General features: G+C 31.6%; 1 protein-coding gene across 4 annotated transcripts in view; it reads right to left on the reverse strand.

Annotated features, from left to right (window-relative positions):
• LOC126773426 (uncharacterized) overlaps positions 1-12,955 on the reverse strand; it is a 214,030-nt gene that overhangs the window by 117,001 nt on the left and 84,074 nt on the right. For 2 of the 4 annotated variants that reach the window (XM_050494381.1, XM_050494379.1), the window contains exon 1: positions 1,455-1,563. The exons of the other annotated variants lie outside the window; for them this stretch is intronic. The gene's annotated coding sequence lies outside the window, so the exon portion shown is untranslated. Of the gene's footprint in view, positions 1-1,454; positions 1,564-12,955 lie in introns of those variants that run through there. 4 annotated transcript variants of the gene reach the window in all.

Genomic DNA, 12,955 nt, shown 5'->3' on the forward strand with positions numbered 1-12,955 from the left:
TCTTAACAGAAAAAAACAATAACTGACTGGCTCGACCGGGGATTTAAGGCGAAGACTTCAAGAGGATGTAAGCAAGTGAATTGTAGAAAAACTCTTCTTCTACATGTAAATAAAATTACAGGCAACCTTATTTTACCTGGTAACAAGCCTGTGAATGCCCCACTGCTGGGCTAAGGCCTCCTCTCCCTTTTTGAGGAGAAGGTTTGGAGCTTATTCCACCATGCTGCTCCAATGCGAATTGATGGAATGCACATGTGGCAAAATTTCAGTGAAATATGACACATGCAGGTTTCCTCACGATGTTTTCCTTCACCGTAAAGCACGAGATGAATTATAATCACAAATTAAGCCCATGAAAATTCAGTGGTGCTTGCCGGGGTTTGAACCAGGATCATCGGTTAAGATTCACGCGTTCTTACCACTGGGCCATCTCGGCTGTTTACCAATTTGACAAGAATTAAGATTTAACATCGCATAGTAGTTTACAGAAGATTACATATTTATTTGATACTTTAAATCGTCCCAATTTAATATTTACATAGTCGTAGTCAGAGAACCATTTGGCGCTACGCCCACCGAGACGTATGTGTCAAAGAACGATGGTCGTTTATTGCCTGTAATCAATACCCGTGTCTAAGCAATAATTGTATAATATATAACACAAATAATATTACTAAAACTAAAATGACGTATTGTAAGTTTAACAATATATTGCAATTTTATATTTTGGTATTTGTATTAATTCAATAAAATATTATGTATGAGATGAAATGCTTATCGTAGCTGTGCGTCGTTGGAGAGATAATCTAGTAAACGGCTAACAAAAATCGAATAAAATTTTACATATCACCTTATTATTTAATTTTCATATTCTCAATATTAATAAAAGGCTAAAACTTGATAATCCAGTCAACGTGCTTCACAAACTACGAATGGGCACCTATTTAATCAAATAAAATATTTAGATCAGTGTCTCGGTTACTGGAATAATTTGTATTTTTTAAAACATTTGGATTTGATTAATTATTTTTTAATAATGCGATCCAATTTGCCTAATTGGATAGTCATCTAGGTTAATTATATGTTTCCGTATTGATTAATTTAATCGGTTTTATTTAAAACCCATTATAAAATAAATTTCTTAGACGATTAAAGTGTTGAAAATTTTTTTTGAAGATATTCTTAATTATAATGCATTCAAAAATATTTATAGTAACACAGTTATACACAATTTTTTTTATTTTACTTAATTTTTAATAAATAATGTTGCAATCATTACACGCTAAGAGCTTTTTAACATATTAAATTTAATTTAGTTATAATCGTTATTGCTTTTACAACTTTTTCGTAATATAATATTTATTTAAACATGTAACATAATATAATAAAGGTCGTAACAAGTAATTGATTTAAAAAAAACTAGTTAATTCAGAATAGTAATTAATATATGTTACCTGTAACAAAATTAAACGAAGCGCTCATACCGCTGAAAAACACGAAACAAATTCACAACACAGCACATTCGAAAATCAATTTTCATCACTAACTATCACCAAGCAATCGTGCCTCTTTAGGCAACCGACATACAAATTAAAAGTTATCGAAAATGTCAATTTGCGCGTTCGATTTTCAAATCGCTGTCAAGTCGCGCGTGCTGGCTGTCTGCGCGTGCGTCGGGCACTGCGTCCGCGCTGCATGGTTTGCGCACACGCTGCTATTGAACTTAGCTGAAGAGCTTTCGCAATTGTTTCACGATTTACGGCTGCACCGATAAAATGCTAATAGTGGTACCGTTACGATTATTGATATCATAATATGCATAATATTGAGTCTTCATATTGTAAGACTTTAACGAAATTTGCAAATTAAATGTGTATACATTAATTATATATTATAACTATTATAATTTGTTCAGAATTAATATAATTAGTTAAAAACAATCAAAAATATATATATTTTAGTTAATTCATTTAAAAAAAATTGTTTCATTTTATAAATCTATTTTTTTGTTTAAAGGTGTGTCTGGGATCCAAGTTATATTGATACTGACTTCCTTGCTGGTTATTCACGACTTAATCTACATTCTGATTCAGTCGTAGTTTTAAAGTTAAATAATGAATTAAACATGTTTATTTTTTGAAAGTTTCTTTTATATTTAAATTTATATTTAAATCCCTATTCCCGTAGGAGCTACCAAACAATCAATCAAAATGTACGCGAACAGTTACACAATACTCAATGAGATTCGTGATTTTACTTCACATCCTGTAAATGTCGCTCGACAAGTTAAACGCAGGATTATTCGAAGACCAATATTAATTTGCAAGTAAAACGCACAAATTGTACCCTTTTTAAATACCCATTGTTTAAATACGGTCCAAAGCAGACCTGGGGTATTATACTTGATCACATTGTCTAACTTATTATTTCAGTATCTAGTGATTTGAAACTTTATTACATGGGCATAAGGTTTATTTTTATATGTGCATCAATTTTGTTTGCTTTGAATATTTGCACTTGGCTTGTAAGTTTTGTAATTGTTTCGAGCCACCGCTTTTATAAATTGAATGTGTAAGTTTTAAACAAATAGACGTGTGAGCTGTCTATACACTAGTATGCAAATACATATTACAGCGGGAACAAGGCTGTTAGGCGCAGTTGCAGCAATTCTGTATATTCCATTCCATATTTTTTTTTCCTGACTGGATTATGTTAGTTTCTCGAACTATTTGAAGTGTCTTCAATAAAAACATTCGCTAATTATTTATACCTAGCATTAGTTTGCCAGTTATAAAATTAATCTTCGTTGTGGTTTGTCTATTAGCTGTAGTAGCAGAAAGTGCCCAAAAAGGTTCATTTGCTCGTCTTCTATCCTAAAATGTTTCCTAGAAGTTTAGTCATAGAGATTTATAATTATTTTGAATTATTAAAGACGTTTCCCACACAACATTATATAACGCGATTTTTAGTGTAACATGTATTTTTTATTTTCATGTTTGCTGAGATGTTCCAGTAGCTAAAACACGTAAACCTTAACCGAATTACTATAGGCTGAAGATTTTCATGTGATTTATGTTTATATTTCATCATTATAATTCATGCTAGGTGATCGAGAACATCGTGAGTAAGCCTGAGTGTTGTATGAAAGTTGCTTCCACAATAGAGACAGACGGAGACGAGCGGACGGAGATACCAGATACGTAAAATAGAATCGTTTCTTTGAAAACATTTTACTACACTTACAGATATAAAAAAAATCACAAAAATTGTCCTCGTCATAATGCAGCTCAACTTCGATCAGTAAAACTGTTATAAGAAAAATATATTTGATGTGGGATGAAAATCTTCCACATGTGTATCCACTAACCCACAGTGGAGCAGCGTGGTGGAATTAGCTCCTAACCACAAACGTGCGACATTTACATGGTGTTACTTTACTTTAAGTATATATTAATTAATAATTTTTTTTTGTGTATGAGAAAGAATTTTTTCTATAAATCACTTTTTTTTGTTCGTAGTAGCCTTCTGAACAATGTCTATACTAATATTATAAATGTGAAATATAATTCTGTCACTCTGTGTGTTACGCTTCACGGTTAAACCACTGAACCTTAAGGAAGTGCGGCATAGGTGGGCGAAGTCACACGCGAAAACTATTCTATTCCGAATGATTTTTTTTTACCAAAAAGTCATAAAAAATATTGATTTAAATATGAAATTTTACTCTATGATAAATAATTTATTATTATGATCAGTTATTTATGTTATTTCTCATGAATTATTTGTTCTCACGAACCCTAAATTACTTATCTAATCGTATTACACTAATATGGTTCGGCGGCACTTTGTAATCGTTATCGTAATCGGTCATACACCAGATATTACAGAGTATTACGAAAATCCATGCTGAATGTGTAATTTACTAATTTAATCTGTCATGTAACATGTTTACATACAGACAGATTTCCCTAGCAAAATCATAGTTAGCAAAAGGACCCAGTTTCGTTTGCATGTTGTAATAACCGTTATGGTGTGTGGTACAATTTTTATTTCAATAATATTATTGCCACCAAGAATCAGTGTACAGTTTTATTTAAGAAAAAATCTTTTGAATCAGAGTAAAACACCGTAAATACAAGTAATTTAAAATTCCTATTATTATTATATCTCAATGTTGTTAGCGCATTGGTGACCGCACCTATATCTAGTGGTGACACGATTAGATGGTCCGTTTGCTAGTTCAACTACTATTATAAATAAACGAAAAAGCAACATTTTAATTACGTATGTTTAAATTTAATCGCTATTCGCTTGTAAAATATGTCGTTATTTGACAATATCGGTATTGATACCAACTTGTTGAATTTGACACACTCACTCGCCTCAGAGCGATTCTGTGTGTAATATGAATTATTCATTTTCGTATGAAGGATCGCCATCTAATGGCCGATGTATGAAATTATTTGATGCTATCTCGAGATTTGTTATACTTAAGTGGTATTTATATGCTGTATTCGAAACTAATGAAGCCGGGAATAAAATATTCAAACGAGTTCTTCACAACGCATGCTACTTATTGTACCGTTTAAGCTTTTGCAATTACGATTATGTGTATGTATTTTAAACAGTATTTCATGCAATCGCTCCTCTAAGGATTTTGTTTATTTAATATCAATTCTTAGTTATTATAGTTCATAAGTTCTTAGAGTCCAGTTTCACTCTCATGGTCCTATGAATCATACGATTACTGGAGAGAGACGAGATTTAGGCCTTGTCGTGGCCTTTGCGTGTATCTGCAGGCACGATCAAAGGCACTTCAAATCTATATATATTATGTTTGATATTCTCCTGACCGATTTCGGCAACGACAACCAATTTCAAGAGAGATTAGCCAACTGCGCAGGACATATTATAGTGTACAAGTGTGTTCCAATTCAATATTGCATCTTCTAAATAGTTTCAGTAGTATTACCCCTTACTCTATGTTATATACATACTAAATTCCTTAAATTCAAAAATAAGCTCAAAGTTTTTATTATGTACTTGATTGTTACACATTACAGTGTTGCAACAACATCTAGTAAAGACTTACAACAGAGTATAAGAAAAAACTAATCCATGAAAAAAAAAAACAATAATTTACCAACTTTAATGAGATCATTCAAGCGATGTCGAAGTATATTAATTTAACATACCAACATACATTTTTATATTATATAAGATTTTTATATAAGATGTTCTAGATGAGAACAAAACTCGTCTTTTGATTACATGTAGTTATATGCATGAAATATTATGCGCTTACATAATACATAGGATACTAGCCTAGCATGTTCTGTTCATATTGTGCTGACAGCAATGTATCGGTGGCAGTGTTCACGTCGGCTAATAGCAGTCAGTAGACATGACATGGTAGGTAGCCTTTTGCAAAGTAACGTTTTGTAATCGTTTGCTTATTATCGATTGCTAATCAATACGGAAGTTTAGGATTTAATTCTTTATCCCTCTGGCCGCGTCCCAAATTGTAGGCCAAATAAAATTTTAGTCCGAGTTTTCAAAATATATATATTTTTTAATTTATTACACTTATTCTTAATTCAACACATAGTGTAGAAATATGTAGTAATATAAAAGAAAACCAATTAAGAGCAACAGAAATCAAATATATACACGTAAGTATTACATATTAAATAAATGTGCGCAAAAACGGTATCATCGCTTTATTATCACATTGATAAAAATAAAAATCATTTTGCAAGGCTAAGATCGGGTGAGTGCAGTCAAATATAAAAAAATCTATTATTATAATTCTCTCTCATGTTATAGTGCGAAATAAAATAATCATCATCATCATATTCAGCCCATATTAATCCGCGCCCGCCCGCCATTTTTCTAAATAAATATCGAATAAAAGTTTGTCTGTCCGTTTTAATACATCGGTAGTGTTAAAGTTACATAGACACAATCAAACTTCCTTATAATATCAGTATATTCATTGTCAAGTATATTAGTTAATGGGTATCGAATTATACCCATTCAATTTAAGTATATACAGTGGTTAGAAACCGTTGGTTTTCTCTATGGTTATCAACTACTGCCAAGTTCATCGTTAGAAAAAACAAACACGTTTGTTATTATAACGCTTCAACAAACATTTGTGGTTTTAAACTTATTTCTGTTTTAACAATTATTATACAAACTCATTGAGTGCAGGGGCTATAAACAATTAAATATATATATTTTTAATATTATTTTTATTTGTAAGTGATATTATATAGTCAAATTATGCTTAAATCATATATGTCTGCTTAATGCGATGATATTTAAATGTATAACTCACTCAACAAAATAACATTTAATACAATCACTATATAACTAGCTTCCGTCTAGACAGGTACCACTCACTCATAATAATGTATTCTACTGACAAGCAACAACACAATACACAGCGTGTTGTTGCTTAGTATTTTTGTATTCCGGCTTGAAGGGTAAGTTAGCCAACTACAGGCACAAGGGACATAAATTAGTTCCCTAAGTCGGTGGTGCATTGACGAAGTAGGGGATGGTTAATATTTCTTAAATTGCAAATCTCTATGAACGGTCACCAGTTAGCATCATGTGGCCCACATGCTAGTCTGCCTACCTAATTCAATATAAAAAAATACTAAAACATGAGTTCACGCTCGTCATGTCACAAGACCAAATTGAAAGGGAAAGAAACTGCGAAGCACTGCTTACATAATTATATACTAAATCCTTCTCCGAAACGGCGTGGTATCATATGATATAAGTTTTATGTATATTGGTTTAATCATTTCCTTGTTTATGATTATAGATTTTCTACGTATAATGAAAGATATCCCCAGGAATGAACATTTTTTTCTATTATCAAAACGATCAGTCTTAGAAGATCTTCAAAGCATGAAACGTTTTGAAGAATTAACAATTTTCTGCATTGATACCGGGTAGCAATGGAACATAATTGATATTTAACGACCAAAGTCGAGCACAATGGCTAGGTAATATTAACCTTACCTCCTAATAAGCTCCCTCATTAACTTAAACCGTGACTTAACTTTTATCGAACCGTTAAGTGCTTTTATAGAATTATGTTAAAAATTATTTATGTTACTTTTTTTCAATAAATCTTAACGAATGGGCTTAAATTTTTATCGTGACTTGTGCACGATAAATTATTTTCTTAAATTCATTTTCAATTTAAATTTAAACGATAGATCTGTCTTAGTTAAAACAATTTCGTCTATTACATATATATGTTAAAGATAGCTTTATATCTTTTTTGAACTGTAAGGGAAATTAACCAATTTCAGTTGCAAGTCAAAATCACCTACTACAGAATAGCTACAGGATAGGCTACGAGTAACATCTTAGTTTGTTGACTGTTATAGTGCTTACGCGAAAGTAATGCGCGTTGGTTTTATCAATATACACAGGAATCAAAATATCACAAGACATATACATGTTTTACGAGTTTATTAACACAATTAAAACACATATAAATTCAGTAATTCTTCCTAGGGATTGAAACATGGCTCAGAAACAGCCTGTTAATGTCCCACTGCTGGGCTAAGGCCTCCTCTCTCTTTTGAGGAGGAGGTTTGGAGCTTATTTCACCACGCTGCTACAATGCGGGTTGGTAGAATACACATGTGGCATAATTTCCATGAAATTAGACACATGCAGGTTTCCTTACGATGTTTTCCTTCACCGTCAAGTACGAGATGAATTATAAACACAAATTAAGCACATGAAAATTCAGTGGTGCTTGCCCGGGCTTGAACACACGATCATCGGTTAAGATTCACGCGTTCTAACGACTAGGCCATCTCGGCTTAGACTAGGCCATCACGGCACAATATTACTTAATAGGACTAAAATTTTAAAAACGTAAAATTTTCATAAAATGTTCACAACATCAGAATATCTTTATTTAATAATAATATATTTAACTCGCGGCAAAGTCAATGAACTATAATTCTAGTGTTATGGTAACGTTTACAGTTATTTACATAACCTTAAATCAAACAATATAAATACGCTTGTAATTGTTAGAAAGTGTATTACAGTAGCTTAAATATAAAATAGTGTGCAGTCATTATTATTATTTATATATCTGTCTCTCTGTACTGATATAAAGAGACTTTTCTTGTAATTCCTAACTGAAAAAACTACTAAACCAATATACATTCATCATCTTTATATTCAGACGTGAAAAGTATGAGTTTCATATTCTTGTAAGTTGATATATATTCAACTTAATAATGTCCTCCAGATTTCGGCCACGGCGGCCAATCTCAAGAGAGATATTATACCGCGCAAAAACAAGTACACTCTGTATTGCCTTAATCTCTTAATTCGATGGGACGGCAATCCGACACGATCGAAAAGACTTCAGGCGCAGGACCAACAGCTTTACGTGCTTTCTGAGGCACAGATGTGTATACACTTTCAATTGCCAAACTCCGGGCTGCTAGTGAGAATTTTCTGACATAAAAACCCAATAACTTTTTATTGGCCCAACCTGGGAATAGAACCCAGGACCTCCGGGTCTGCGGCCTTACATCTAGCCATTAAACCAACGAGGCAGTCACTTACAAGAATATCAAATTCACATTCACGTTTAAAATTTAATCTTATATATTTTATATATAAATTATAATATATATCCTGGGACATTTTTCACACACGGCCATCTGATCCCAAATTAAGCTTGTACAAAGCTTGGGCTATGGAAACCAGACAACTGATATTCTACATATACTACTTTTCTTTTGTAAATACGTACTTATATAGATAATTACACCCAGACTCAGGACAAACAGACATGTTCATGCACACAAAGGTCTGTCCGACCTTTTATATATATAGATAATTATACCTTTAATTATAAAAACTACACGATAAAATTATATATCAAAATACTATTTTCATGTTTGCCGTTTTACTAAGACCGTAACACTGCATTTGTTTATTTAAATCGTCACATTTCATTTGTTTTTTATCTGTGTGCGTGAGCAAAATGTGTATGTGTACATACTAATAACTAATATTTCTAGTTTTAAAACAGCTCAAGCCAAGATCGAATAATTAGGTATTCGTCTTTCTCATCTCTAGGTCTAATACTAAGCTATCGAGGCTAAGATATGGAAGCAAACATTTTAAAGCAATCGAGACGCCTTAATACAACAGACTTGTTTAAAGTATTTGTTAATGACATAGTAATCTAAATGTAGGAAGTAAATTTTCAAGTAATTTTCCTGGCTGTCTACAAAATTGCAATTAAAAACGATTTAAGATGAGATAAGAAACAGCTGAAATCATTGTAAATATAATGTTATAAATGACAGACATTTATTATTATTTCGGGTCTTTTTTTTAAACTGTCATTCTGCACAAGTGTGTGCTGTGAGCACAAGTGCACCCAAAATTCTTGCTATTAAAAATTTGCTTATAAGAAAAACTAGTTTTTTTTATTAGTCTGATACATGTGAGACTTGAACCCAGGACCTTGGGATGGGCAGCATTATAATCTAGCCACTATACCAGTAGCCAGTTAATACAGTTAGTTAGTTGAACTCGTAAATAAGCAAGCAAAGACAAAATATTTGCAATAAGGGTAAGGAAGTTATGGTGATGACTAAGTAAAAAAAAAAAATGGAAAACTTCATCTATTTAATTACATTTTATAGGTTCCGATGACATAATAACATATATAAATGTATGTACATAATGTATTTTTCATGAAGAATATCTTTATATAAGACAAAATTATTTTGTTTTATATAAAGATGAAAATTTTATTAATTATTCAAAATAGCTACTGTACAAAAAACCGCATGATGTTTTCGTTCGAATATTACAGCAGATCCCTGTTAAAGTGCAATTCCGATTCTCTGGGCGAATATTGAACCAGCTAAATAGTGGAAGCCATAACACATTTTACTTAATATGCCTTCATCGATTGAGATACTACTAGGATACTACGTCATCACACACACAACACATAATTTTAAATAATTAATAACATTGAAAAATGTACAATGTATAAATTCAATAACAAAATTTCAACAAAATTGTTTGTTCATTGTAACAGTAAAATACAAATGAAATATTTGCAATTTTGTATAAGTAGTTCATTGTAAAACCAAATAAAACACAATGGCGGACAGCCGAAAATTTAAACACAGAGACAACATCGATCAACATTCAGCTATTTGTCACTGAACCGAGATTTACGTGCCCACCGCCAAGATCAAAGGTAGCGCTCGCTTCTATAACAAAATCAAAGCATTTAGTTTTAAATGCCGCACACGTAAAAATAAATAAGGTTGCCTACAAACTATACTGCTGAACAGCGATGAAACTCTAGGGAAATAATGCGGTTACCGGTTATAACTCTGCGTGTGTCTGTTAAGATAGACAAATAATCCTTTGTAATAAACAATTGTTTACTTTCCTCTTGAATATTTGATGTACAAAGAATATGGCTAAAAATGTCAAGTATCTTTGTTATAAGTTATTGTAGAATGTTTCAAGATATTTGAATCTGTGGCTTTTACAAGAATACATAGTTAGGAACCTAGTTGAGCTGTTGAGGTTTTGGAATATTTTTATTTACTTTTAAATTATAGTTATGTTTCTTGATTATCTTTTATCTTATAAAACTTGTTTTATTTAGTTACTGTTATTTTACATTTAGTGAATATGTTCCATACTATGTATGTTATTATAAATAAATAATAACAAATACAATATATTAGCTTGTTACATAATATTTTAGGGTAATATTATATTAATGTTGGTCCATAGGTGAAAATGTTTTCAAACTAGAAACCGATAACATTACTTAAAAATATGATTGAGTGATAAGTAAACCCACCGTCGCGCCTTCCTCTTTGTAATTAAATACTTATTATGAGTTTTGACAATGTTCTAACCTGGTCACGCATGGGTGTATTCGGCGGTGAAAGAATCATAAAGAAATTAGGAATGTTTTGGGTAAAATTTTACAAACTTCGTTTTCATCAGAGAGGCACTGACGTTTGACAAACGGAACATTCACAGGCTGTTACTTTACTGATAAGAACCTGTTATAGTAATCCAAAAAAAAAAATTTTTTTATTGTAATATTAATCGCGTAGTTTGAAAGCCGCTTTATTCACTTCTACAACACTGGACGTGACGTGATTTTAAGCGGTCGCATTTTTATTTATTATGGATTAGTTAGTAATGTTTTGATTTTATTTTAGACGCCGTTTTCTTCTCCCTGGTAAGATTAAGCTGGAATTTTTAAGAAACCAGTTAAAGCCGAATAATTTTGACTATTCGGAATACGCTACACGTGTTATTATTGCGCGTAGTAACTGATACCGAAGGAACTTTAATGATTTATATAACAAATTATATTATATTTTATCTATACATAGGCAAACAATATTTGTTTTATAGTAAAACTGTAAATAAACAGATCTCTTTAATGACAATAAAAAAGATGTAACTAATATTAGCAAACATTTATTTTTATTTCAATACGGTAGCCATTCTTGACGTGAACCTGGCCACTTCGTATATTGTATTTGTATTTTTTTTAAACATTATTAGTAAAATAACAGCCAGCTAAGGCCTCCTTTCATTTAAAGGTTTTGAGCTTATTCCATCACGTTGTTGCAAAGCGGGTGGGCGGACACACATGTGGTTTTCATACGATACGTGCAGCTTTTCTCACGATATTTTCTTATTGTTTTAAAAAAAAGGCAGAAGTTTTCCATGTTCAAAAATTGGTGTCAGTAAACATCATTGTTTTCTCTAAAGAAAGTATTGAAGAAAATTTTATTTATAAAAAAATTATCCTTATCAAAGTTCATTCACCCCAACCCGAATCTACTCATTCCTTCACAAAAAGTGAAAGGCGATATATTTAACAACTATAATTTGCCCTCAACCGACGTTGCCAATTGGCGTATTAAGTTACACACGCGATCTGCCGACAAAGACCGAGAAAAAACATATGACATAATAGATTACATAGATATTAAGACCTAGATGTGACTTTATGTATCTTACAAACAGAATTTGATTAATAAAATTTGTACACAATTATGTTAAAAGTGTAGTGTCAAATAACATGATGATAAATTGTGCTGATATTATAAGATAGTTTTTGCGATTACTACATACGACGAGCCGGTTGGCGTGGTTGGTAGATACTTGCCTTTCAAGCCAAGGGTTCGATACCCACCCAGGACAGACATTTGTGTGCATGAACATGTCTGTTTGTCCCGAGTCTGTGTATAATTATATATATAAGTATGTATTTACAAAAGAAAAGTAGTATATCAGTTGTCTGGTTTCCATAGCACAAGCTCTGCTTAATTTGGGATCAGATGGCCGTGTGTGAATAATATCCCAGGATTTTATTATTATTATATTTAATTTTAGCCTTTTTTATTTAGATATCTATCAAAATATATGTGCCAAGTTTAACCCTTTAGACTATTATTTTACTCATAAGACAAGCTTAGATTTTAGTTGAAGAGGAAAATAATACGAATAAAGCTAACGATTGCTTATAGTCTAAAATAAAGTGTGTTGATGAATAGATGGTCTACATTGTGTACCAACTGGGTGAGCTGGGAGGGTGAACTGCTTTAAAATACAAAAATGGTCAATGTTATTTATCTACAAAAGATATATAATTGATGATCTACAAAACTACCAAAAATTTTTAAAACCTGCTATTGTTTGATAACATTTACAGTTCGTAGTTTCTGGGAGGATTAATTTTCTTTCCGACTACGTTGTAATAATGAGCCATATGTCAAAATATAAATTATCATATTCCGGTAAAAACAAACAAGTTTAAGATTTCGATGAATCAAAGTTAAATATTTTTTTATAAAACTGGAAGCTAATGACTTGCTTAGTCTCATTAAAA

Source organism: Nymphalis io, chromosome 14, assembly GCF_905147045.1.
Source record: "Nymphalis io chromosome 14, ilAglIoxx1.1, whole genome shotgun sequence".
In the NCBI taxonomy this organism is placed as follows: domain Eukaryota; kingdom Metazoa; phylum Arthropoda; class Insecta; order Lepidoptera; family Nymphalidae; genus Nymphalis; species Nymphalis io.